We start from the raw sequence: 26,610 nt of genomic DNA, 5'->3' as shown, positions 1-26,610 counted from the left end.
TTGAAATACGCCCATTCAACATGTTTCTTCTGTAGAAGGGACTGGTATTGCAGTCTCCAGGTGGGTCAGATTATCAAGAACTGAACAGTGCCAACTCTGAAGGCAGCTAGTAAGTCTGCCACTTTCAAGAAGACAATTGTTAATCGTTCACTCAACAGCCTTGCCTAAGCAGCTTGCAAAGTATAACTACGGTAACTAAAATGAGAAAGAAATATGTCATGCTTGCAGGTGCAACATCACAATGGTTTCTCACCAGGCATCGAGGTAACTTTCCAGTAACATTACACAAATCAAATTTTATTAAAAAGACTGGGAATGATCTCTTTGTATTCTACACTACACATATGGGGATTCTAAATCTCTTATGAAGGAGAGAGAGACTCACCCACTCACCCACCCACCCACCCACCCACCCTCCCCTTACCCCTCCTCACGTTCTCTTGGTAATGCTGGAAATGTGGGATCTATTGTATCATGGGGCACCACAAAAATAATATTCCATTTAGGGGTAAAATCACCAGGAGTTAAATATTCTTCCTATCAGTATAAGACATCCCACTCCCTTGTAAACATCTGGGTCATTCCATATCAAGTGTCCCAGTTTAGAAGACGATCCCAGCTCGACCATCTTCAATTTTGAAGAAATTTGTACAGGATGTACCTGAGGACCCTGCATGAATGCAAAGTTTCAGGCTCACCTGTAACTTGGTTGAGGTGCTAGAGCCATTTTCGTGAAGACCACTTTTACAGAGACCAAAAAGTCGTGAAGAAATCGTCAAGTTTGGCATTCCACTGTTCCTAATGTAAAAGACCTAGAATCTGGCTTCTGGTTATAGTGGTACAATGTTGTGTGCTCTACACACAAATGTTGCAAGTAGCGTTCAGAAAGCAATGCATTTGGCATAGTCTCCGTTCAAAGTGGGCAACAAATCATGTCGCAAGAAATTTTTCCCCACAGTTTAATGCGGCGTATGTAGTGGAGAAAGTGTGCTATGGACCTGGTCTTTTGCCAAACTACTGTCTGTCTGGGTGTTTAACATATCACAAATTTTGGCCTGGCTTGTTTAATTACTGTGCTACCATCCTGTACATTTGCTAAAAAACATGAATGTATCAAAATACACCCATGTTCAAAGTCATGTATCTCAAAATGGACACCTACCACATTACATTCATTAACACCATTCAACAGAGCACATTTCATTTATTAGAAAAACTTATTTTCATTTTGGTGTCTCTTTGGGTAAGGTGCAAAAAATTTGGCTAAACTATTGACTTTTTTGGTAATTCAGAAAATCCTTGTACTGGTCCATGGTGGCTATGCCACTACCAATATCAAGACTGGTAACCCCATCGCCAAGGCACTACGCCCAATAGCCATGCAAGGTCAGCCATGGGTGGGTTTCTTTACCGCAGGTTCCCAAACCTGAAAGTGGGTGTCTAGCAGGTTCCCAAGCCAGAATGTGAATATCCAGCAGGTTCCCTAGCCTTTTTTGGGTCTCTGTGGTTTCCAACCCGTAATACAGAATTCTTCAGTTGTTAAATACTGTAAATTTTTTGCCGATGTCCAAAACTATTGCTTCCGGCAAATTGTATTGCTGCCCCATCACTGAAGCAGCTGGGACTGGTATGACTGCAATTATCTGTTGTTCTGGGATCCAGCATACGTCTCTTCTAGTAGGCCAATGAAATGATTGAGCAGCTCCATGAGGATGCATGAAATTAATCAAGGCATCTTTTTCTTCACATGAAACTTCACAGATATTTCCTATACACCATTTTCCATCATAAACGCAAGCAACACACTGGCCAGGCTATAGTTCATTAATGGCAACATGTTTAGTAGCAGCTTAAGCATGTCGGTTAACATTTGCTATAAAGGACAATGCATCATTTGATACTATGTGAATCTTAAGTCGCTTTTCATCAATTGGCACAAAATGTTGATGGTCTCTTGTATCAGACACTGAACATCCATCCTCAAAACGTTTCTCTTGATCAATTTTTGCATCTCCAATAATTTCTTTTTAATATAAATAAATTCAGTGCCATGAACATTTTTTTTGCAATATTGAAACAGATCAGTTGGTGTTAAGATTTGGCTGTCAACTGGGCATTGAAGGCTAGCTCTTGCTGCTAAACATTTAACTGTGCCACCAATTCCATCACATGGTGATTTCCCATGGCTTATTACGAAAAAAATTCCATTCTGCAGCAATGCCAAAATCTTTTTGATGATGGCAAAGATTTAGAAAGCTATTAAAATTTTTGTACTGTGCTGCAGAACCATCGCTAAAATAATGAATATGCTTAATTTCTTTAAAAATGCACTTAAGGGATTTGATCAAGTACGTGGTTCCCATGAACCATGGACCTTGCCGTTTGTGGGGAGGCTTCCGTGCCTCGGTGATACAGATGGCCGTACCGTAGGTGCAACCACAACGGAGGGGTATCTGTTCAGATGCCAGACAAACGTGTGGTTCCTGAAGATGGGCAGCAGCCTTTTCAGTAGTTGCAGGGGCAACAGTCTGGATGATTGACTGATCTGGCCTTGCAACATTAAACAAAACGGCCATGCTGTGCTGGTACTGCGAACGGCTGAAAGCAAGGGGAAACTACGGCCGTAATTTTTCCCAAGGGCATGCAGCTTTACTGTATGGATAAATGATGGCGTCCTCTTGGGTAAAATATTCCGGAGGTAAAATAGTCCCCTATTCAGATCTCTGGGTGGGGACTACTCAAGAGGATGTCGTTATCAGGAAAAAGAAAACTGGCATTCTACGGATCGGAGTGTGGAACGTCAGATCCCTTAACCGGGCATGTAGATAAGAAAATTTAAAAAGGGAAATGGATAGGTTAAAGTTAGATATAGTGGGAATTAGCGAAGTTCGGTGGCAGGAAGACTTTTGGTCAGGTAAATACAGGGTTATAAACACAAAATCAAATAGGGGTAATGCAGGAGTAGGTTTAATAATGAATAAAAAAAATAGGTTTGCAGGTAAGCTACTACAAACAGCACAGTGAACGCATTATTGTGGCCAAGATAGACACGAAGCCCACGCCTACTACAGTAGTAGAAGTTTATATGCCAACTAGCTCTGCAGATGATGAAGAAATTGAAGAAATGTATGATGAGAGAAAAGAAATTATTCAGGTAGTGAAGGGAGACAAAAATTTAATAGTCATGGGTGACTGGAATTCGAGAGAAGGAAAAGGGAGAGAAGGAAACATAGTAGGTGAATATGGATTGGGGCTAAGAAATGAAAGAGGAAGCCGCCTGGTAGAATTTTGCACAGAGCATAACTTAATAATAGCTAACACTTGGTTCAAGAATCATCAAAGAAGGTTGTATACATGGAACAATCCTGGAGATACTAGAAGGTATCAGGTAGATTATATAATGGTAAGACAGAGATTTAGGAACCAGGTTTTAAATAGTAATACATTTCCAGGGGCAGATGTGGACTCTGACCACAATCTATTGGTTATGAACTGTAGATTAAAACTGAGGAAACTGCAAAAAGGTGGGAATTTAAGGAGATGGGACCTTGATAAACTGAAAGAACCAGAGGTTGTACAGGGTTTCAGGGAGAGCATAAGGGAACAATTGGCAGGAATGGGGGAAAGAAGTACAGCAGAAAAAGAATGGGTAGCTTTGAGGGATGAAGTAGTGACGGCAGCAGAGGATCAAGTAGGTAAAAAGACGAGGGCTAGTAGAACTCCTTGGGTAACAGAAGAAATATTGAACTTAATTGATGAAAGGAGAAAATATAAAAATGCAGTAAATGAAGCAGGCAAAGAGGAACACAGATGTCTCAAAAATGAGATCGACAGGGAGTGCAAAATGACTAAGCAGGGATGGCTAGAGGACAAATGTAAGGATGTAGAGGCTTATCTCACTAGGGATAAGATAGATACTGCCTACAGGAAAATTAAAGAGACCTTTGGAGAAAAGAGAACCACTTGTATGAATATCAAGAGCTCAAATGGAAACCCAGTTCTAAGCAAAGATGGGAAAGTAGAAAGGTGGAAGGAGTATATAGAGGGTCTATACAAGGGCGATGTACTTGAGGACGATATTATGGAAATGGAAGAGGATGTAGATGAAGATGGAAATGGGAGATATGATACTGCGTGAAGAGTTTGACAGAGCACTGAAAGACCTGAGTCAAATAAGACCCCGGGAGTAGACAACATTCCATTAGAACTACTGACGACCTTGGGAGAGCCAGTCCTGACAAAAATCTACCATCTGGTGAGCAAGATGTATGAGACAGGCGAAATACCCTCAGACTTCAAGAAGAATATAATAATTCCAATCCCAAAGAAAGCAGGTGTTGACAGATGTGAAAATTACCGAACTATCAGTTTAATAAGTCACAGCTGCAAAATACTAACATGAATTCTTTACAGACGAATGGAAAAACTGGTAGAAGTCGACCTTGGGGAAGATCAGTTTGAATTCCGTAGAAATGTTGGAACACGTGAGGCAATACTGACCTTACGACTTATCTCAGAAGAAAGATTAAGGAAAAGCAAACCTACGTTTCTAGCATTTGTAGACTTAGAGAAAGCTTTTGACAACGTTGACTGGAATACTCTCTTTCAAATTCTGTAGGTGGCAGGGGTAAAATACAGGGGGGCAAAAGGCTATTTACAATTTGTACAGAAACCAGATGACAGTTATAAGAGTTGAGGGGCATGAAAGGGAGGCAGTGGTTGGGAAGGGAGTGAGACAGGGTTGTAGCCTCTCCCCGATGTTATTCAATCTGTATATTGAGCAAGCAGTAAAGGAAACAAAAGAAAAATTCAGAGTAGGTATTAAAATCCATGGAGAAGAAATAAAAACTTTGAGGTTCGCCGATGACATTGTAATTCTGTCAGAGACAGCAAATGACTTGGAAAAGCAGTTGAATGGAATGGACAGTGTCTTGAAAGGAGGGTATAAGATGAACATCAACAAAAGCAGAACGAGGATAATGGAATGTAGTCGAATTAAGTCGGGTGTTGCTGAGGGAATTAGATTAGGAAATGAGACACTTAAAGTAGTAAAGGAGTTTGCTATTTAGGGAGCAAAATAACTGATGATGGTCGAAGTAGAGAGGATATAAAATGTAGACTGGCAATGGCAAGTAAAGCGTTTCTGAAGAAGAGTAATTTGTTAACATCGAGTATTGATTTAAGTGTCAGGAAGTCATTTCTGACAGTATTTGTATGGAGTGTAGCCATGTATGGAAGTGAAACGTGGACAATAAATAGTTTGGACAAGAAGAGAATTGAAACTTTCGAAATGTGGTGCTACAGAAGAATGCTGAAGATTAGATGGGTAGATTACATAACTAATGATGAAGTATTGAATAGAATTGGGGAGAAGAGGAGTTTGTGGCACAACTTGACAAAAAGAAGGGACCGATTAGTAGGACATGTTCTGAGGCATCAAGGGATCACAAATTTAGCATTGGAGGGCAGCGTGGACGGTAGAAATCGTAGAGGTAGACCAAGAGATGAATACACTAAGCAGATTCAGAAGGATGTGGGTTGCAGTAAGTACTGGGTCATGAAGCTTGCATAGGATAGGGTAGCATGGAGAGCTACTCAAACCTGTCTCAGGACTGAAGACCACAACAACAACATGTGAAAAACACATGCACTGTGTCATGTTGGAGGCAATCACTGATTATGCAGTAGCTGACACTCTTTAGGTCTTCATTACCTTTGTATTAAATGAGAAACGGACTTTGTAATCTCCTTTTATAGGGCTATGTGGCAACATTAGTTTCACATTGTGATGTATTGTGCAGACACAAACTGAATGTGAACCAGCTGTGCCTACAGTCACACACCACTTTGGCCTTAATCCACAAAATTTGGAAAATCCAATTTCCAGTCCATTTTTATTGCAGTACACAAAAATATTTAAGTTGCTCAGTAAAATAAGTATTTCTGTTTTTTAACCTCTTCTCCATCTATCCGAACAGTAATACAGTCCTTTTTCCTGGACAAATCCGACTAAACTCTTCATCATAAAAATGTTCTATGACTCTTGCCTTCAGATCCTCCGAAATCTTTTTCCCACCTTTACCTTTGGGCTGTGCCAATATTCCCTGTTCAGCTTTTAACTTTCTAGCCTTCCTTACCAATCTTTCTGAAACACAAAATTCTTCCATAGGCTTTTTTATAGACCACCTTTGGGGAACTAAGATCAAAATTTGAATTTTCTTATTATTTGATATATGTAATTTTTCTTTCAATTCTTGGATCAGCTCATTGTAATGTGAACAAGTCAAGCATTGCTTGCTTGTGGATCATTGCTCCAATTCACTGGGATGAAGTCCTCCAAATTCTGCAATTTTCTTAATAATTGCACCTTCAACTTTATGTATTTTGCACTTTGCATATCCTTTTGTATCCCTTGCACAAATTTGTTGAAATTTTAATGGTGATATTCCAACAGATGTTAAGCTTGTATTCAAATTGTGACCAACATTAGTGTCACCATCTTCATCTGACTGATATGTTACGTCCATTTGTGAATATTTCAGTGTATCAAATTATTTTCTACAGGAAGAGCACATTTTTTGTGTCTCGTTTAATATCAGACATGGTTATCCTTTTTAGTAGGTCAGCTGTTTCTATGTTGATTGAGAGCAAGCTTTTTCGTGGAATGTGGTTTTTCTTACCAAATGGGTTGCAGCATGATCTTTGAAAAAATTCAAATCTTTTTACTAGTAAAGCTTCATGATGGAAGCATAGTTGAGTATTTTCAGTGCAGTGTAAACCAGACTGTCTAGTAAGTAAATCTTGTTGTTCTAAGGAAAGTTGTCTTACAGCTTTCAGTCCTTTTAAGGCACTGTATGTCGTTAAATGGCATGGGGAATCAGTATTTCCAAAACTGCATACATTAACTTGATCTTGTTCTTTCATTTTAGCAAACAACTTGATATGCTTCAGACCCTAAAATCAAATTGTCAAGCCCTAAATAAAGAAAAGAAATAAAATTAATACATACTCAGCTTCCCAAAAATTATGTAGCAGGCTCTAGTACTGATAAATGGTTAAATTTAGCAATGAATCTGTCACAAACGGGTTTAAAATCACCAAATAAGCAGCAAAATGAATATTTAAACAATGAAGACATAATCAACAAAAATCCAAATTTTAGGCGACATTTTTGCACCTTATCCAAAGAGACACCAAAATGAAAATAAGATTTCTAATAGAATGAAATGTGCTCTGTTGAATGGTGTTAATAAATGTAATGTGGGACGTGTCATGGGTATATTTTGATACATTCATGTTTTTTTAGCAAATTTACAGGATGGTAGCACAGTAATTAAACAAGCCAGGCCAAAATTTGTGATATGTTAAACACCCAGATAGACAGTAGTTTGGCAAAAGACCAGGTCCATAGCACACTTTCTCCACTACATATGCCTCGTTAAACTGTCGGGAAAAATTTCTCGCGACATGATTTGTTGCCCACTTTGAACTGAGACTATGCCAAATGCATTGCTTTCTGAATGCTACTTGCAACATTTGTGTGTAGAGCACACAACATTTTACCACTATAACCAGAAGCCAGAGTCTAGCTCTTTTACATTAGGAACAGTGGAATGCCAAACTTGACGATTTCTTCACAACTTTTTCGTCTCTGTAAAAGTGGTCTTCACGAAAATGGCTCTAGCACCTCAACCAAGTTACAGGTGAGCCTGAAACTTTGCATTCATGTAGGGTCCTCAGGTACATCCTGTACAAATTTCTTCAAAATTGAAGATGGTCGAGCTGGGAGCCCTAGGACACTCCATGTGGAACGACCCATCTTTCCAATTCATTCCCATGTATTATTGTTACAGTAGAATGATCCATTGAATTCAAGAACTTCTTGCCCTATGGATTTTTGCTCATGATACATAGAACTATGCAAGGTTTTCTGTTCATGGTCTAAATTGTCATTCACAGAGCTGTCTGCCTATCACTGATTACAGAGTGGTGTTCCTCCTAAGGTGATCATATAATTTTGATATGAATGCTTCTTCATTGGACTGGCAGGTGTCACATCCTGGGTAGTGTCGTACAAACTCATTAAGCAATATGCAAAAAAGGTGGTGGGCAGGACATCATTACATTTTTGTAATGTATCTTAAAGACTTTATTGTTCATCCAGAGCTGGTGTAATGTAATGCACTTAAATAGACAATATATCTAATCTAATAAGACTATGGGATTGGTGATCAGTTACTGGAACCATGTACAGTCTTCACGTTTTTATAATTACCTTTCCAGAACACTAAGATGAAATGACCAGATAAATGTAGCTGTGAGGAACACAGATGGCAGGCTGTTTTATTGACAGAATTCAGAGGAAGTAAAATTCACCCACAAAAGAGGTTGTGTTTGGGAAACTAGCACTGTTCTTTTGCCCAGAATCCTTAACAAGATGAATTAATAAAGGAGATAAAGGAATAGATTCAAAGGATAGCTGCACAGTTAGTCACAACTGTGTTCGGTCAGTGCAAGAGCAGCACAGATTTGCTCAACAAACTACAGTGTGAGCCACTAAACAATAGTTTAGTAACATCCCAGAGAACACTAATTGTACAACTTTTGAGCCCATGTTCCAAAATGTGCCAATAAAAACACTTTTCCCAACATTGATCTCAGATCTCTCAGTGATTAGGTTAGTACTTGTTCCATAGATCATGAATACGACACTTCATAATGATGTGGAACATGTCAGGTTAATAAAAGGTGTCTATACAAGATATTACATTATACAAAATATTACATGACACTTAATATTTTAATTTTTTTTATTTTTTATTTTTTTTTGGGGGGGGGGGGGGGGGAGGGGGGGTATTACCCACTTACTATATCCAAAAATTCATCTAATGAGTAGAAGGAGTTGCCATTCAGAAATTCTTTTAATTTCCTTTTAAATGCTATAAGGCTATCAGACTTTTGATGCTATTAGGTATGTGACCAGAGACTTTTGTGGCAGCATAATTTATCCCCTTCTGAGTCAGAGTTAGATTTAACACTGAGTAGTGAAGATCATCCTTTCTCCTAGTGTTGTAGCTATGTACACTGCTATTACTTTTGAATTCGTTCGGATTGTTAACAACAAATTTCATAGGTGAATATATATTTACTGTGAGGCTACAGTGAAAATCCCTAGCTCTTTAAATAAGTGTCTGCAGGATGATCTTGGATGAGCTCCAGCAGTTACTCTGATTACACGCTTCTGTGCAATGAACACTTTTACTCAATGATGAGTTACCCCAGAATATGATGCCATACGAAAGCAGATAATCAAAATAGGCGTGGTACGCTAATTTACTGAGATTTATATCGCCTGTGTTTTGTCAAAGTTGAATGAAAGCCCATTTGCAGAGAACCACTTAATGATTTTCTGAAAAATATCGTTTACAATTTCATCAGTTAATTCTTGTCTTTTGGGTGTGATAGCTATACTTGTATCATCGGCAAAAAGTACCAGCTTTGCATCTTCGTGAATATAGATTGGCAAGTCATTAATATATATTAAGAACAGCAGAGGACCCAAGACCGAACCTTGCGGCACCCCATTCTTGATTGTTCCCCAGTTTGAGAAATCACCAGTTTTTTGCATATTATGTGAACTGCTTATTTCAACTTTCTGCACTCTTCCAGTTAGGTATGATTCAAACCATTTGAGTGCTGTCCCATTCATACCACAGTACTTGAGCTTATCTACAAGTATTCCATGATTTACACAATCAAAAGCCTTTGAGAGATCACAAAAAATCCCAACAGGTGACTTCCAATTACTCAGAGCACTTAATATTTCATTAGTGAAAGTATATATAGCATTTTCCGTTGAAAAACCCTTCTGGAAACCAAACTGACATTTTGTTAAAACTTTATTTTTACAAAGGTGTAGAGCTACTCTACAATACATTACTTTTCCAAGAATTTTGGATAAGGCAGTCAGAAGAGAGATTGGGTGGAAGTTGTTGACATCAGACATATCCCCTTTTTTATGCAGTGGCTTAACAATGGTATACTTCTGTCTATCTGGGAAAATATCCTGCTTCAGAGAGTATTACATGTGACTAAAAATCCCACTTATCTCTTGGGAACAAGCTTTTATTATCCTGCTGGAAATGCCATCAATTCCATGTGAGCTTTAATTCTTTAGTGTTTATTATCTTCCTAATTTCATAAGGAAAGGTGGGTGGAATTTCAATTGTATCAAATTGTGTGGGCAAGGCCTCTTCCATTAACTGCCTTGCTTTTTCTAATCAACATTTAGAGCCTATTTTCTCTACAACAATTAAAAAATGATTATTCAAAATGTTTTCAACTTGTTGTTTGTCAAGTTTCCATTCGCTTTGATGGTAATGCCATCATGCTGTACTCTTGGCTGCCCTGTCTTCCTTGTAATAATATTCCAAATTTTTTTGATTTTGTTATCAGAGGTATTAATCTCAGACATGATCCACATGCTTCTGGACTTTTTAATAACCTTTCTTAATGTAGCACAGTAGTTTTTATAATATTTGGCTGTTTCTGGGTCATTACTCTTTCTTGTTGGTAGATACAGTTCCCTTTTGTGGTTACAAGATATTTTTATTCCTTTAGTAAGCCAAGGTTTTTTTTGCATGGTTTCTTATAATTAGATTTAGCTACTTTCTTGGGCAAACAGTTTTCAAATTCTCTTACAAGTGTATCATGAAATAAGTTATATTTTAAATTAGCATCGGGTTCCTTGTAGACCTCATCCCAGTCTAGCTGCTGAAGATTGTCCCTGAAATTTCTAATTGTTGAGTCATTAATTGAACACACAACTTTGGAGGGTAGTTTTGAATTACCGAATGGAGGTATGTCATATACTGTAACTAGCTGAGCACCATGATCAGAAAGGCCATTCTCAACAGGACAAGCATTTATGTTTTTAAACTTATCTTGGTCTATAAAAGTGTTATCTATTGATGTGCTGCTGTCCTTTACTACCAGAGTAGGAAAATCAATGACAGATGTGAAATTGAAAGAACTGAGCAAGACTTCCAGGTCATTCTTCCTATTACACTCTTTCGGTGAATCAACACTGAAGTCCCCACAAATAATAATTTCCTTTCCTCTATCTGACAGATAGCACAACAAGGCATCCAAGTTTTCCAGGAATAAATGAAAGTTTCCTGTAGGGGACCTATATACTATTACAATTATAAAAGATCCCTCCTTCAGTTTAAGTTGACAGGCACATGTTTCTATATGTTGCTCTACACAAAACTTTTTTGTATCTAAGCTTTTTACACAGTGATAATTTGACATATATGGCAACTCCTCCTATCACCTTATTCTTTCTACTCATATGTGCAGCTAGTTTATAACCACTGATATTTACCTTTTCCATATCAGACAATGTGATGCTCAGACAGGCATAGTATATCTATCACATTATCACATTCAATGTCATCTAAACAAACCAGGAGCTCATCTACTTTATTCTTCAATCCCGGAATATTTTGGTCAAAAATGGTAACATTATTTTTTACTTTACTTTTGTGAGAAACTACTTTTTTCTTTAATCCACCAATATTTTGGTTAAATATGGTAACATTATTATTTACTTTACTGTTGTAAGAATCTTGTGTGTTTTGGACCTCTTTAGCACCTACCTTCCTGCCTGAACTTCTCACTGGACACTGATATTAGTCTAAAAAAGAGGGACATCCATGAGTACTAATGTCGCCCGCCCCCTTATGGATTTCGCTAACAACCCTGCCAGTTTACCCTTCCCTTTCCTATTGAGGTGTAGGCCATCCCTTGTGAATTACCCCTATCAATAGCCTCGACAGGATCCAATCCAATGGAGACAGAGTGGCCACCCTACGCAGCTGATCCAACTCCATACTTACCCTCCTGACAGAGCGGTTCAACTGGGGCTGATCATGCTGCACAAAAGCAGGCACCAGGTCAACATTGGTATGGGTTGTTGTAGAGGCTATTTTCACCAGGTCACACTCAATACTGTAGCTTTGATCCCTATCAATACTGTTTCCCACTCAACCCACTACCATCACAGGATCCTGCTTTGAGGAACCCTTGCACAAGGAACCTATATCCTTTACCACCTGGCTAAGACTTGCACTTGGCTTAAAAAAAGGTTGTGACCAGTGACGTTAAAATCTTAGAATTCATCCTGACAAACTGAAAATCTTTCTCCTCGTGTACTATCTGTGAATGAAAGCAGATATTGGGAAAATTATACTGCAGCAATCATAAAGCGGTTACTGCATCGATGATTTCAGCCGTAAATAGAAATATTAAAAAAGGTGGGAAGATTTATCTGTTTAGCAAAAGTGACAAAAAGCAGATTACAGAGTACCTCACGGCTCAACACAAAAGTTTTTTCTCAAGCACAGATAGTGTTGAGGATCAGTGGACAAAGTTCAAAACCATCGTACAATATGCGTTAGATGAGTATGTGCCAAGCAAGATCGTAAGAGATGGAAAAGAGCCACCGTGGTACAACAACCAAGTTAGAAAACTGCTGCAGAAGCAAAGGGAACTTCACAGCAAACATAAACATAGCCAAAGCCTTGCAGGCAAACAAAAATTATGCGAAGCGAAATTTAGTGTGAGGAGGGCTATGCGAGAGGTGTTCAATGAATTCAAAAGTAAAGTTCTATGTACTGACTTGGCAGAAAATCCTAAGAAATTTTGGTCTTATGTCAAAGCGGTAGGTGGATCAAAACAAAATGTCCAGGCGCTCTGTGGCCAAAATGGTACTGAAACAGAGGATGACAAACTGAAGGCCGAAATACTAAATGTCTTTTTCCAAAGCTGTTTCACAGAGGAAGACTGCACTGTAGTTCCTTCTCTAGATTGTCGCACAGATGACAAAATGGTAGATATCGAAATAGACGACAGAGGGATAGAGAAACAATTAAAATCGCTCAAAAGAGGAAAGGCCGCTGGACCTGATGGGATACCAGTTCGATTTCACACAGAGTATGCAAAGGAAGTTGGCCCCCTTCTTGCAGCGGTATACTGTAGGTCTCTACCGTTCGAAAGGATTGGAAAAGGGCACAGGTCATCCCTGTTTTCAAGAAGGGAAGTCGAACACATGTGCAGAACTATAGACCTATATCTCTAACGCCGATCAGTTGTAGAATTTTGGAACACGTATTATGTTAAAGTATAATGACTTTTCTGGAGACCAGAAATCTACTCTGTAGGAATCAGCATGGGTTTCGAAAAAGACGATTGTGTGAAATCCAGCTCGAGCTATTCGTCCACGAGACTCAGAGGGCCATAGAGACAGATTCACAGGTAGATGCCGTGTTTCTTGACTTCCGCAAGGCGTTCGATCCCGTTCCCCACAGTCGTTTAATGAACAAAGTAAGAGCATAAGTACTATCAGACCAATTGTGTGATTGGATTGAAGACTTCCTAGATAACAGAACGCAGCATGTCATTCTCAATGGAGAGAAGTCTTCCGAAGTAAGAGTGATTTCAGGTGTGCCTCAGGGGAGTGTCATATGACCGTTGCTATTCACAATATACATAAATGACCTTGTGGATGACATCGGAAGTTCACTGAGGCTTTTTGCAGATGATGCTGTGGTGTATCGAGAGGTTGTAACAATGGAAAATTGTACTGAAATGCAGGAGGATCTGCAGCGAATTGATGCATGGTGCAGGGAATGGCAGTTCAATCTCAATGTAGAAATGGGTAATGTGCTGCGAACACACAGAAAGACAGATCCCTTATCATTTAGCTACAAAAATAGCAGGTCAGCAACTGGAAGCAGTTAATTCCATAATTATCTGGGCGTATGCATTATGAGTGATTTAAAATGGAATGATCATATAAAGTTGATCGTCGGTAAAGCAGATGCCAGACAGATTCATTGGAAGAATTCTAAGGAAATGCAATCCGAAAACAAAGGAAGTAGGTTACAGTACGCTTGTTCACCCACTGCTTGAATACTGCTCAGCAGTGTGGGATCCGTACTAGATAGGGTTGATAGAAGAGAGAGAGAAGATCCAGTGGAGAGCAGCACGCTTCGTTACAGGATCATTTAGTAATCGCGAAAGCGTTACGGAGATGATAGATAAACTCCAGTGGAAGACTCTGCAGGAGAGACGCTCAGTAGCTCGGTACAGACTTTTGTTAAAGTTTCAAGAACATACCTTCACCGAAGAGTCAAGCCGTATATTGCTCCCTCCTACGTATATCTCGCAAAGAGACCATGAGGATAAAAGCAGAGAGATTAGAGCCCACACAGAAGCATACCGACAATCCTCCTTTCCATGAACAATACGAGACTGGAATAGAAGGGAGAACCGATAGAGGTACTCAGGGTACCCTCCGCCACACACCGTCAGGTGGCTTGCAGAGTATGGATGTAGAAGTACTCTACACACACCCCACTACACAGTGACCAGCAAAGATCTGTTTTTTCAGTCTCAATTTCGACAACCAGCTCGGCCACAAAATTTTAGCACTGGTAGCCTTTGTCTTGTGAGATACACACTCAACCTGGAGTTCTCATCCACGAGAAATGGAGCATTTCAGAAGTGAGGAGTTATGACATATGGGCATAATTGGCGAATTAATCAGTTAGTTATGGCACAATATGGGCAATCTTACAGTATTTTGAAGATTGCTCTTAATTATCACATCCAGTATACAATCCTCCTCCCCCCTCAGTCTTTCCCCTCATGTCTGCATATACACATCAAAAAACAAAACAGCAGAAGTGAGCTATCTGAACACACAAGCATATCCCGATCAGATGTGTAACACTCACTGTGGCAAACTTATAGAAACAGAAGTAATCAACGCCTACATGTGTACTACAGTGCCACCGGTTTTGGTTTCATACAGCAAAGTTTCCTAATAAATGTACTTCCAGAAAAGTGGAGTTGTGAGTGAACTGTCATATAAGCCTATGCTTTGCAGTAGTTGCTTGAAGAAAAAAAAATCACATACTGGCAAATTCAATCCATTTCCACCAGTGCTATAAAGTTGTTTACAATTTTCCCCTGCTCATGACAATTTATGATTACGCTGTAGCTGCAGAGCTAACCACTGTCACTAGCAGTAATATCTATTATGCTGAAAAGGATGATGCTCTGGTAAAATTACATGAGACGTTAAAAAATGAATTATTCAGACTGTTGTATATTTGGTGTTACATCAGAAATGCCGTAAGTTATAAATTAGGTAAACGCATTAATCAAGTCTCAAAACTATGTTAACCAATGATTACTGGATGGGCTGTTTAGAATGGACTGATGGTATTCAATACCATACCTATAGAAATAGTTACAAATCATAAATAATTCTCCTCGCGAGTCAACATCAAGCTAATACAAGGCGTAAACGTAACTACTACTCTGAATTGAAGAGAACTTCGTAAGATAGGACGACATGGAGGGCGAGATAAGTTTTCAGCCAGTATGAGGATGACAACTAGATAATATTACTTGTAATATATATATATAAAATTAATTGCAACTACGACGTAGCATCATTAGATACACCATAAGAATATTTTCGTTGGTCAGTAATAAGTATTTCGCTAGGAGGTTTTATGCATTTCTATTTCCCACTGAAACGCAAACACTTAACAGAAGCAATAATTAATAGACATGGAAAAAGTTTCTTTCCTTTCCAGCTCGTATCAAGCAACTTGTCATTTCTTAACAGGACTACAACGCGTTCCATCAACTTGACTTCATCAGAAAACATGTCATTACGCGTCACATGGAGCTAGACAACCATTTCAGTAAACCTGCACATACATTTCCTCCTATTCACGAAAGCGCAACTTACTACATGCAAAACAATAACGATCCCATCTTGGTAACTTCCTCATTAAATTCACGGCGAAACAATTACCACAATGGAAAAGACAAAAGCCGTATTACATTGTTTAACAATTAGCAACTAGGGAAGCATCGTACAACAGACATTACCAATAAGGTTCAAAAGTTGAATGAACGAGTGTCTATCTGAAGTAGTGACATGTACTACATGACAACCAATCAACAAGAAACAACACTTCGCGGCGAACTGTCACCCATATGACCTAAGAAAACAACTGAAGATAAACCACTTCTGAACACTGACGGTCCTATATTGTAATAATCTGCACCGAATCTCAGCTTTATTTTTAGTTTTCCTCCGAGAAACATAAAGTTTCAGTTTCTCGCACTTACCTAACTTTCACAAAATGTTAAAACTATTACTTGATTTTTTCAAACTGAAAAAAATAACTGAGCAACGAGAAAACGGCAAGTACAGTGCTTTTAAAGCTTTGAAGTTACTTAACGTAAGTCACAGATTTAATTATTAAATTGCACTCTCAACACACCTCCCATAATCTAAAACAGAGCCGCGACACTACTGCTACACTATGCGACAGCAGCGCTCCAAGCGGCCAGCAAGCTACGCTTCTGAATATGATATCGGATGTGTGATCATAGTATCGTTTATATTGATCCGTAATATAGTTTTTACAATTGAGGTAGTATGTAGTGCCATAAAAATCTGCAGTAACTATAAAATGATACCACTTTCTTTAGTTTCCTATGGATCCTGGGAAGTGCGAAACAGTACAGTGCAGAAAAGTTTATTTACGATTCTCTAGTAAGTAACGTATTTAAAGAAGAACCATGTTTTTTTAAGAACAAAAAATAACTAGCAAACAGTAGAAGACCTGATCTTTTGCAGAAACACGTCGTATATTTACTTAACAACATGAAATTTTTTTCACTGGACTTACAATTAAATCTGTGAATATGGAGCGTAGAAAATTATATGGAATGCAAGACCTATGTTTTTTATCGTGCCAAATAAACCACCACAGCTCTAGTGGTATGGAAAACCACATAGATGTAGTAATAAAACGTCAAAGTAATAAAACTGTATTCCAACACAGAAGTAACCAATTCCAATATTGATGCTGCATCTGAGTCATAAACGGCCAAAATCTTCAACACATTCGTTTTTGAAGCAAAAGAACTTACATTTAGAAAAATATTCAAGCACTGAGAAAATCGATTGAAACGTAAGAATGTACGAATCGGTAAGACTACATACAAAATGGTTACCGCAACAAGAAAAATGCCTGTCGAAATAAGAATAGACAAGAAGAAATACATGTTCCTTATGCATGAAGTATGTTTTTATTCAGTTGACTTCAACTGCATAAGCTGCAGTTATACACATATTCGAAAGTATTTCCTTATGAATAAGTTTTAGCTTATGGCACTGACTTAGTAAGATTCGGCTGATTATACATTTATTTCACTATCAATTATGTCTATCGATAATTTACTAGTGCTTCGAGTGCAAAATTGTAATAACTACTATTTTAATTAAGTAGAAACATAATCAGAAACAAATGTTAATTTTACAGATGCTTTCTCGCCATTGCGATTTTCAAATTGAAGTGAGCTATAGTCATGGTGTGAAACATCTCAGATAGAGAGTTCCCTCCGATTTCGACTCCAGTGCATATGCCACTGTGAAATGTGTTAAGTCGTCGACGAATGTGAGCTCATACTTCTGAGCTATAGCCATGATGTGAAACATCTCAGATAGCGAGTTCCCTCCGATTTCGACTCCAGTGCATATGCCACTGTGAAATGTGTTAAGTCGTCGACGAATGTGAGCACATACTTCTTTTCATCGAACGATTTCGGTGAGACTGACCCCCCACAGGTCACTGTGGATCAGCTCAAGGGGTCTGTTGTCATATTTCCTAGTGTGACTGTATGTGACAGCTGTGATTATTTTGCTTTGACACAATAGCGCATCGTTTCGTGGACATTGTTGAAGTGAGCAGTTCCGTACCATCAACTTGTGGCTGAAGGTGTTTAATGGTATCATAACTCAAATGCCCTAATCTGCTGTGCCACAGTTTCACTTTACAGCTGACAAGACTTTATGCTGCAAAAAATTTAAAACATATGGCTGAGGATCATTCCTATTCACAATTCCATTTTTTAATTAAAACTTGAGCTTTTCCAAACGTGATACTAAAACCATTCATTTCCAATTTTTTAACAGCAGATCATATTTAAGATCATGTGCAGAAAAAACATCTTTAATCGTTATCTGAAATTGCTTTCCTATTACAGAACTAGTGACTCAGTTGCTTAACTTTAACTAGTTGTTTCAGTTTCTTTAAATTAGTGAAAGATATCTTACTGTTAATAAGTAATCCGTTGCTCCAGTTTTTTTTTCTTTATTGTTATTTTCAAACCTGTTAACAGGCAGGCCAACAGCAGCATGCTACGCCGCTCTTTGGCCTCAGAGAACACACAAGATACAAATGAAGACACCGAGAGAAAAAGATATGGTGGACATAGAAACGGAGACAAACACTTTTTAAAATACATGGAGACATTAACAGGCGTAGAGTCCAAGATAAAATTTGTTCAGACACTTGGACAGAGACGAACAGTGTCACACGTGAACGTAGGTGCACAAAAACGAATAACACTGAACCACTTAAGCACAAAACGACGACACACACAGAACACGAGGCGTTGATCTCCGGCGCGTGAGTGTTCACTAACCATGTACAAGTCCAGGGACCTGCCAAGAGAGGTGGAGGGGGGTGGGAGAGGGAGAGGGAGAGGGGAGAGCAGATGCCAAGGGCAGGGGAGAGAGGAGGAAGGGGGAGGGGAAGCCCGGGGGAAGAGAGGAGGAGGGAGGGGATGGGGGAAAAGGAAAGAGAAGGGAAGGGAAGAGAAGGGAGGGAGGGTGCCTAAAGGAAAGGACACAGGAAGTGGAGGGGGGAGGATCAAAGTTGATAGGAGGGGTAGATGGAGGGGAGGAGGACATCATCAGGGAGGGAGAGTTGGCGGAAGTCACCTTGGGAGAGGGTAAGGAGGGTGGAGAGATGGAGACCGGGTGGGACGTGGGAATACAGGCACAGCAGCGGGCGGGGGTGGGAGAGGATGGGTGAGACAAGCGGATGAGGAGGATCGAGCTTGCGGGAGGTGTACAGGATACGTATCCTTTCAAGGAAGAGGAGGAGGGGGGGAAGGGGATGAGATCGTACAGGATCCGCGTGAGGGAGGGGAGACGGATGCGATAGGCGAGGCGGAGAGCATGGCGTTCAAGGATTTGGAGGGATTTATAAAAGGTAGGGGGGCGGAGATCCAGGCCGGATGAGCATAACAAAGGATAGGGCGGATGAGGAATTTATAGGTGTGGAGGATGGTGGAGGGGTCCAGACCCCACGTACGGCCGGAAAGGAGCTTGAGGAGACGGAGTCGGGAGCGTACCTTGGCTTGGATGGGGAGATGGGGAGTCCATGAGAGGCGACGGTCGAGGGTGACGCCAAGGTACTTAAGGGTGGGAGTGAGGGCGATAGGACGGCCATAGATGGTGAGATAGAAATCAAGGAGGCGGAAGGAAGGGGTGGTTTTGCCTACAATGATCGCCTGGGTTTTGGAGGGATTGACCTTGAGCAACCACTGGTTGCACCAAGCGGTGAACCGGTCAAGATGGGATTGGAGAAGGTGTTGGGAGCGCTGCAGGGTGGGGGCAAGGGCAAGGAAGGTGGTGTCATTGGCAAACTGGAGGAGGTGGATGGGGGGTGACCGCGGCGGCATGTCCGCCGTATACAAAAGGTACAGAAGGGGGGAGAGGACGGAGCCTTGGGGCACACCGGCAGAGGGGAAAAAGGTGTAGGAGTTGGTGTTATGAATGGTGATGTAGGAAGGACGGTGGGAGAGGAAGGAGCCGATCAGACGGATGTAGTTAATGGGAAGGGCGAAGGTTTGGAGCTTGAAGAGGAGACCGGAATGCCATATGCGGTCATAAGCTCGTTCGAGGTCCAGGGGAGGAAGATTGCGGAGTGATGGGAATTAAGCTGGTCGGAATGGAGATGAGTGAGGTGAAGGAGAAGATAGTCGGAAGAGAAGGACGGCCGAAAGCCACACTGGGTAACGGGAAGGAGGTGGTGCTGGCGGAGATGCTGGTGGATGCAGCGGGTGAGGATAGATTCCAGGACCTTGCTGAAGACCGAGGTAAGGCTGATGGGACAGTAGGAGGAGACGGCGGACGGCGGTTTGCCAGGTTTAAGGAACATCAGGATACGGGAGGTTTTCCACAGGTCGGGGTAGTAACCGGAGAACAGGACGACATTGTAGAGCCTGGCCAGGGTGGAGAGGAGAGAGACAGGAGCTTCACAAAGGTGACGGTAGGTGACACGATCATGACCAGGAGCGGTGTTGCGTTTCGTGTGGAGTGTAGCAATGAGATCCTGTGTAGTGATAGGGGCATTGAGTTCCGTGTGTGCAATGTTGTCCAAGTACTGGAAACCAGGAGTGAGGGGAGGGACAGAGGTGTCAGTTTGATCGTGGACATCCAGGAAGAGGGAGTAATCGAACTGGGGATCATCGGGGATGGAAAAGACATCGGAGAGGTAAGAGGCAAAGTGATTGGCCTTACTAAGGGAGTCAGGGAATGGGTGATCATCATGGAGAAGAGAGGAGTGTTTAGTTCCGGTAAGGCGACAGAAGGCTGACCAGAACTTGGACGAGTTGATAGGTAGGGTAGCATTTAAACAGGTGCATGTCTGTCGCCAGTCCCGGCGTTTCTTAGCCGCGAGAAAATTACGAATGTGTCGCTGGAGTTGCCGGTGGCGTCGTAGTGTGTCCGGGTCATGCGTACGGAGGAAGGCACGGTAGAGACGGCGGGATTCACGGAGGAGGAGGACAGCCTGCAGGGGTAAGGTAGGACAGTGGGGGTGGATGGCGACAGTAGGGACGTGGGCCTCCACGGCCTCAGACAAGGTCTGCTGGAGAAAGGAGGCGGCATGGGTTACATCGTCAGGGTGGTGGTAGGTGAAGGGGTGGCTATCGACCTGGGTGGAAAGGGTATCCTGGTAGGCATTCCAGTTGGCACGGGAATAGTCATGGATTTACTTAGGGGGAGGGTGATTACGAGGGTCAGGGCGGGGACGACGACAGTCTGAAATGGTGAGGAGGACAGGGAGATGGTCGCTACCAATAGGCTCCAGGACATCCACCGTTATGCGGCCAAGGAGGTTGGGGGAGGAAAGGATAACATCGGGAGTGGAGTTGGATTCGGGATGGGTGGGCTGGGGGATGGGGATGAGGTCGCCTTGAAGGGAGGAGAGGAACCGATGCCACCGCCGTAACTGGGCGGCGGAATGACTATGGATGTTGAGGTCGGCGGCGATCACGTAGGAGGAGAAGGTACGGTCAATGTGGGAGAGGAAATCGAAGGGAATAGGGGCGTTAGGGCGGACATAGATGGTGGCGCAGGTAACGGTAAGGCCGGGGAAGAAGAGACTAAGGATCAGGTGTTCAGTGGTGTCGGGAAGGAGAGGTTGGAGCCGAACGGGGATCTGGCGGTGGTGACCAATGGCAACTCCGCCATGCGCAATCGGGAGGGGATTATTGGAGTGGTGGAGGAGGTAGGGCGGGGTGTGGACGGTGTGGTGGGATTGGAGGAAGGTTTCATTGAGGAGGAAGACATCCTCGCGGTGGGTGGCAAGGGTGTGCAGGAAGAGGTTCTTGGTGGCGGGAAGGGAGTGGATGTTGTTGAAAAGGATACGGTGCTGTCGCACCATGACAGGGATTTAAACGAGGGTGTCAAGACGGGAGAAGGTGAAATGGGCCTGGTTATTGGAGTAGGTGGCGTACATTTTGAGTTGGAAAACGGAATGGACGGCGAGGGAGATCTGTTGGAGGGTGTGCGGGCACTGAAAAGGATGAACATTCTAAAGGACGATGGTGAGGAATCTGATGATGTCCCAGCGGTAGGGGGTGGGCGAAGGGAGTTGCCGGGAGGGGTGGGGGCGACCAGAGGGTGGACAGGAATGGTGAGTTCAGGAGTGGTAGGAGGGGTTCGGGCCTTACATTTCTGGTAGTAGGTAGGATGAGGGAGGTTACAGGTATTACAGGAGGGGGAGGGGGGACTGGAGATTGGGGCACTGCCGTAAAAAGTGGGCTTGCCTACAGTGTGGGCAGGTGGGGGCCTCGCGGCACTCAGATGTCGGGTGTGCATTATACCGCAAGCACCTTTGGCAGCGGAGGGATTGAGGAGGGGAACGGGAGGGGTCAACTTTATAAAGTTGGTTAAAAAGGAGGGCATCCTCCTTCAGGAGACGGTCTATGGAGTGGGCGTGCTCGGAAAAGACCCGCATAAGGTGGGTGGGGCCGGCAGCGTTATGTATGTGACGAACCGCACGCACCTCCAGATGGGGATGTGCCTGAAGCTCCGCCAACACCTCCTCCTCCGTGATCGTCGGACTAAGCCGAGTGATCATGGCGGTGAGGGTCGGCAAACGATGCGGGGGTTGGGGTTGGCGGGAGAGAGGCGGGGAAGGAGCAGGGGTGAGGGAGGCATTAGGGCCAAAGCGGGTGAAGGGATGCGGGAAAGGAGGTCTGTGTGGAGGGCAGGACTGGGGGAGGGGATGAGCAGCAAATCATGGCGAGGAGTGAGGAGAGAGATGGGGGCACCAGGAAAATTCTGGCGAAGGAAGAGGGTGAGGTTCCCGGCTTCAAGAAGGGAAGAATCAGGACGGGAGAGGAGGTAGCGGTAGGAGGAGGAGGTAGAGGAGGAGGTAGAGCAGGAGGAGGAGGGGGCAGAGACAGGCGGGGAGACATCCATGGCATCATGGGTGGGGGAAGGGGGACGAGGCGGAGCCTTTTTGGGAGTAGAGGAGGAAGGGGTGCCACTGGGGCGCTTGACGGCGACGGAGGAGGTGTGGGGGATGGGAGCGACTCGAAGGTGGCGGGGAGTGTCAGGTCCTGGTGCTGGAGGCGGCGCCAGAGATGGTGAGGGCGATGGCGAAAGCGACGGTGAAGATGATGACGATGAAGGCGAAGGGGAGAGTAGAGCGTGGGCCGTAGCCCTCCGGGCGACCACCCTAGCGGGGGCCACAGAAACGGAAGCAGCAGAGGGAGGGAAGGGATCAGAGGAGGTGCGGGAGGGAGGAACCGGGGATGGGGCGACAAATAGTGAAGGAGATTGGAGAGTGAGGAGTAGGGGGATGGACTGAGGGGGGAGTGATGCGGCACACCACATTATAGTGGTGGCGGCGGCGGAGGGGGACGTGTAAATGATGGCAGTGGTGGTGGCAGTAGTGGCGGTGGCGGGGGTCCGTGGAACGGCTTGCCATGCCATTTCCACCTGGCGCCTCAGTTGGACCAGCGTTCGTGCTGGACGTGCAGACCACGTGAGACGACGCTTCATCCAGTCCCAAACATGCTCAATGGAGGACAGATCCGGAGATCTTGCTGGCCAGGGTAGTTGACTTACACCTTCTAGAGCACGTTGGGTGGCACGGGATACATGCGGACGTGCATTGTCCTGTTGGAACAGCAAGTTCCCTTGCTGGTCTAGGAATGGTAGAACGATGGGTTCGATGACGGTTTGGATGTACCGTGCACTATTCAGTGTCCCCTCGACGATCACCAGTGGTATACGGCCAGTGTAGGAGATCGCTCCCCACACCATGATGCCGGGTGTTGGCCCTGTGTGCCTCGGTCGTATGCAGTCCTGATTGTGGCGCTCACCTGCACGGCGCCAAACACGCATACGACCATCATTGGCACCAAGGCAGAAGCGACTCTCATCGCTGAAGACGACACGTCTCCATTCGTCCCTCCATTCACGCCTGTCGCGACACCACTGGAGGCGGGCTGCACGATGTTGGGGCGTGAGCGGAAGACGGCCTAACGGTGTGCGGGACCGTAGCCCAGCTTCATGGAGACGGTTGCGAATGGTCCTCGCCGATACCCCAGGAGCAACAGTGTCCCTAATTTGCTGGGAAGTGGCGGTGCGGTCCCCTACGGCACTGCGTAGGATCCTACGGTCTTGGCATGCATCCGTGCGTCGCTGCGGTCCGGTCCCAGGTCGACGGGCACGTGCACCTTCCGCCGACCACTGGCGACAACATCGATGTACTGTGGAGACCTCACGCCCCACGTGTTGAGCAATTCGGCGGTACGTCCACCCGGCCTCCCGCATGCCCACTATACGCCCTCGCTCAAAGTCCGTCAACTGCACATACGGTTCACGTCCACGCTGTCGCGGCATGCTACCAGTGTTAAAGACTGCGATGGAGCTCCGTATGCCACGGCAAACTGGCTGACACTGACGGCGGTGGTGCACAAATGCTGCGCAGCTAGCGCCATTCGACGGCCAACACCGCGGTTCCTGGTGTGTCCGCTGTGCCGTGCGTGTGATCATTGCTTGTACAGCCCTCTCGCAGTGTCCGGAGCAAGTATGGTGGGTCTGACACACCGGTGTCAATGTGTTCTTTTTTCCATTTCCAGGAGTGTACCACTCCAAATTCTAGATCCTTAGAAGCTGACAACATAATATCAATAGAAGGTCCAATTCCGGAATAAAATTCTCAAGAGATGGCTTGCTGGTAGCCAGTTTGGCCTTGCTGTCAGAGAATTCCTTCACTAGGTTCCCAACATGACCCAGTATCCAGACAGAGACCACAGAGTGTCCCTGTTCTTCAAGGCCAAAAAAGGAATCCTGGTTGGTCAGGACCAAGGGATGGCGAGAGTAACATTGCACAAGAGTTTGTAACCTGCTCAAAGAATCGCTACATATGAGGAAGACTCATTGTTCCAGGAACAGAAATGCTCGCCGGCTGAAGTGGCCGTGCGGTTCTAGGCGCTGCAGTCTGGAACCGCGAGACCGCTACAGTCGCAGGTTCGAATCCTGCCTCGGGCATGGATGTGTATGATGTCCTTAGGTTAGTTAGGTTTAACTAGTTCTAAGTTCTAGGGGACTAATGACCTCAGAAGTTGAGTCCCGTAGTGCTCAGAGCAATTTGAACCATTTGAACAGAAATGCTCAAGAACATAAGAGATGGCTACCAACTCCGCAAACATTCTGCAAGAAGCAGAGTTTATTAGATCCCACATGATCGTTATCAAAGAGAGTGTGACCAGCAACCATTGCACCACCCGTATGGACTGCTTATGAACCCCAAAAGGCGCCAAGAATGGAGAAGAATCGGCAGTGGAAGTCTCAAGATAAGTTGAGTCATTCAGACCTTGTGATAGGTTAAGACAGAACTGTGGACAATAGGTTTATCATGGAGGTGTATGTGAGCTGGCAAGGGGAAGATATGGTGGAGGAGAAAGCTGGAAGTTAGAAAAAAAGGAACAGGCTACAGATGGCGATCATGACCCCAGACCTGAGCCATTATTGTGGGAGGTAGATCTTTGTATCTGGAAAAAGGAGATGGTAGTTCGTGTGCTCCACGCAATAGTGGCTGTTCAAAGCATAAGGGATCAACTATTGTTCATGCAGAACTCATGGTGGTGGAACCATTGCTTCTGTTAGGGGGCTGATCATAGAGATAGTCCAAAAGGCACCAGCTGCCAGTCAATGGTGTATACAGTGCAGCACCTGTAATGCCGAAGGCAGTGTCAAGCTGTATGTGAGATTTCTGTAATATAGATGGGACTCAACCAATTTTGTGTAGAGCCATATCAGTAGAGGGGCAAAAGTGGTTCTGTGCCATTTTGCTAGAGTGAGTTGCCTACATTCAGGTGCAAATGTGATTGATTTATGACCATCTCACCCTCCCCTTAACCTACTGTTCTGTCAATTGATTTATGACCCACTGAGGTTTGATTTATGACCCCTGGGGATAACCTATCCTTCTGAGAAACCTCCCTCCACAACTCCCCCTCCTTTTCCTCTTCCCACAAACATCTGGGAAATCTCCTCGCCGATACAAGGACACTTTTGATATAAAATTCATTGACAAATTAATTAAATTAATAAAATAATTAAACCCTCCCCTCCACTACATCCCCCAGCTCTCCCTTTCCTCCCTCCACCTAGAAATAGGTAGGAAAAAGACTCACTGTGTCCTGAAGAGAACCTCCAGACAGGAAACTCAAATCAATCCCAAATACATAGCAAAGGAAATACTGTTTATTTATAAAATTCAGTTTACAGGGGTTGGCTTTCCTTTTATTTGTTGGAAAAGCTCATCATTCTCTGCTCTTGTGGAAGATGCTAGTCTTGTGAAATACATCAACAGGAAGTGATTAAAAACCTCACTTTTATTCCAGTCATGCAAGGAATACTGTCACGAAATCTACGTCAATGTAACTCACCACTGATCCTGCCATTGCACCAAATGTAGGGCAGACGGGCTAGTCAGCAAATTGTGTGCCCATGCACCAACCATTTTGCTGGGCTGCACCACACGCCAGTATTCAAGAGGCCACAATATGCCCACTTGGACAATGTGACCACTGTTGGCCACCACACCAATAGTGGTCTCACGTGTTATCATACCCAAAGTGGCTGCCTCCTGTTACATGCCACTACTTGGGAAAATTCCGACCAACCTGTTCAAACCAGCAGACCATAGTGTCTCAGAATACTGGACTCATTTTTTTTGGGACCATGCAGCAGCCAGGTCAGCCCCACAACTGCGTCCCCTATGTTCATGGCAGTGTCCTTTGCCATCTCAAGTGGCTACTTCTGGTTGAGCACCCGCCCAATCTGCACCCAAACACAAACCTTAAATACCAATTCAAAGGAAAGCAAGTACTCTTTGTGCTCGCTCTGCAATGCAC

The 26,610-nt window shown here is 43.5% G+C and overlaps 1 protein-coding gene across 1 annotated transcript in view; it reads right to left on the bottom strand.

The window, feature by feature from the left end:
* The window catches only part of LOC124802949 (speckle-type POZ protein-like), a 54,907-nt gene extending 38,822 nt beyond the window's left edge, over positions 1-16,085 (bottom strand). Inside the window, exon 1 of the mRNA XM_047264038.1 lies at positions 15,973-16,085. The gene's annotated coding sequence lies outside the window, so the exon portion shown is untranslated. The remainder of the gene's footprint in view (positions 1-15,972) is intronic.
* Between the last annotated feature and the right edge of the window lie 10,525 nt (positions 16,086-26,610).

Source organism: Schistocerca piceifrons, chromosome 6 (genome assembly GCF_021461385.2).
Source record: "Schistocerca piceifrons isolate TAMUIC-IGC-003096 chromosome 6, iqSchPice1.1, whole genome shotgun sequence".
Lineage (NCBI taxonomy): Eukaryota > Metazoa > Arthropoda > Insecta > Orthoptera > Acrididae > Schistocerca > Schistocerca piceifrons.
This window is presented reverse-complemented; position numbering and strand designations above follow the sequence as displayed.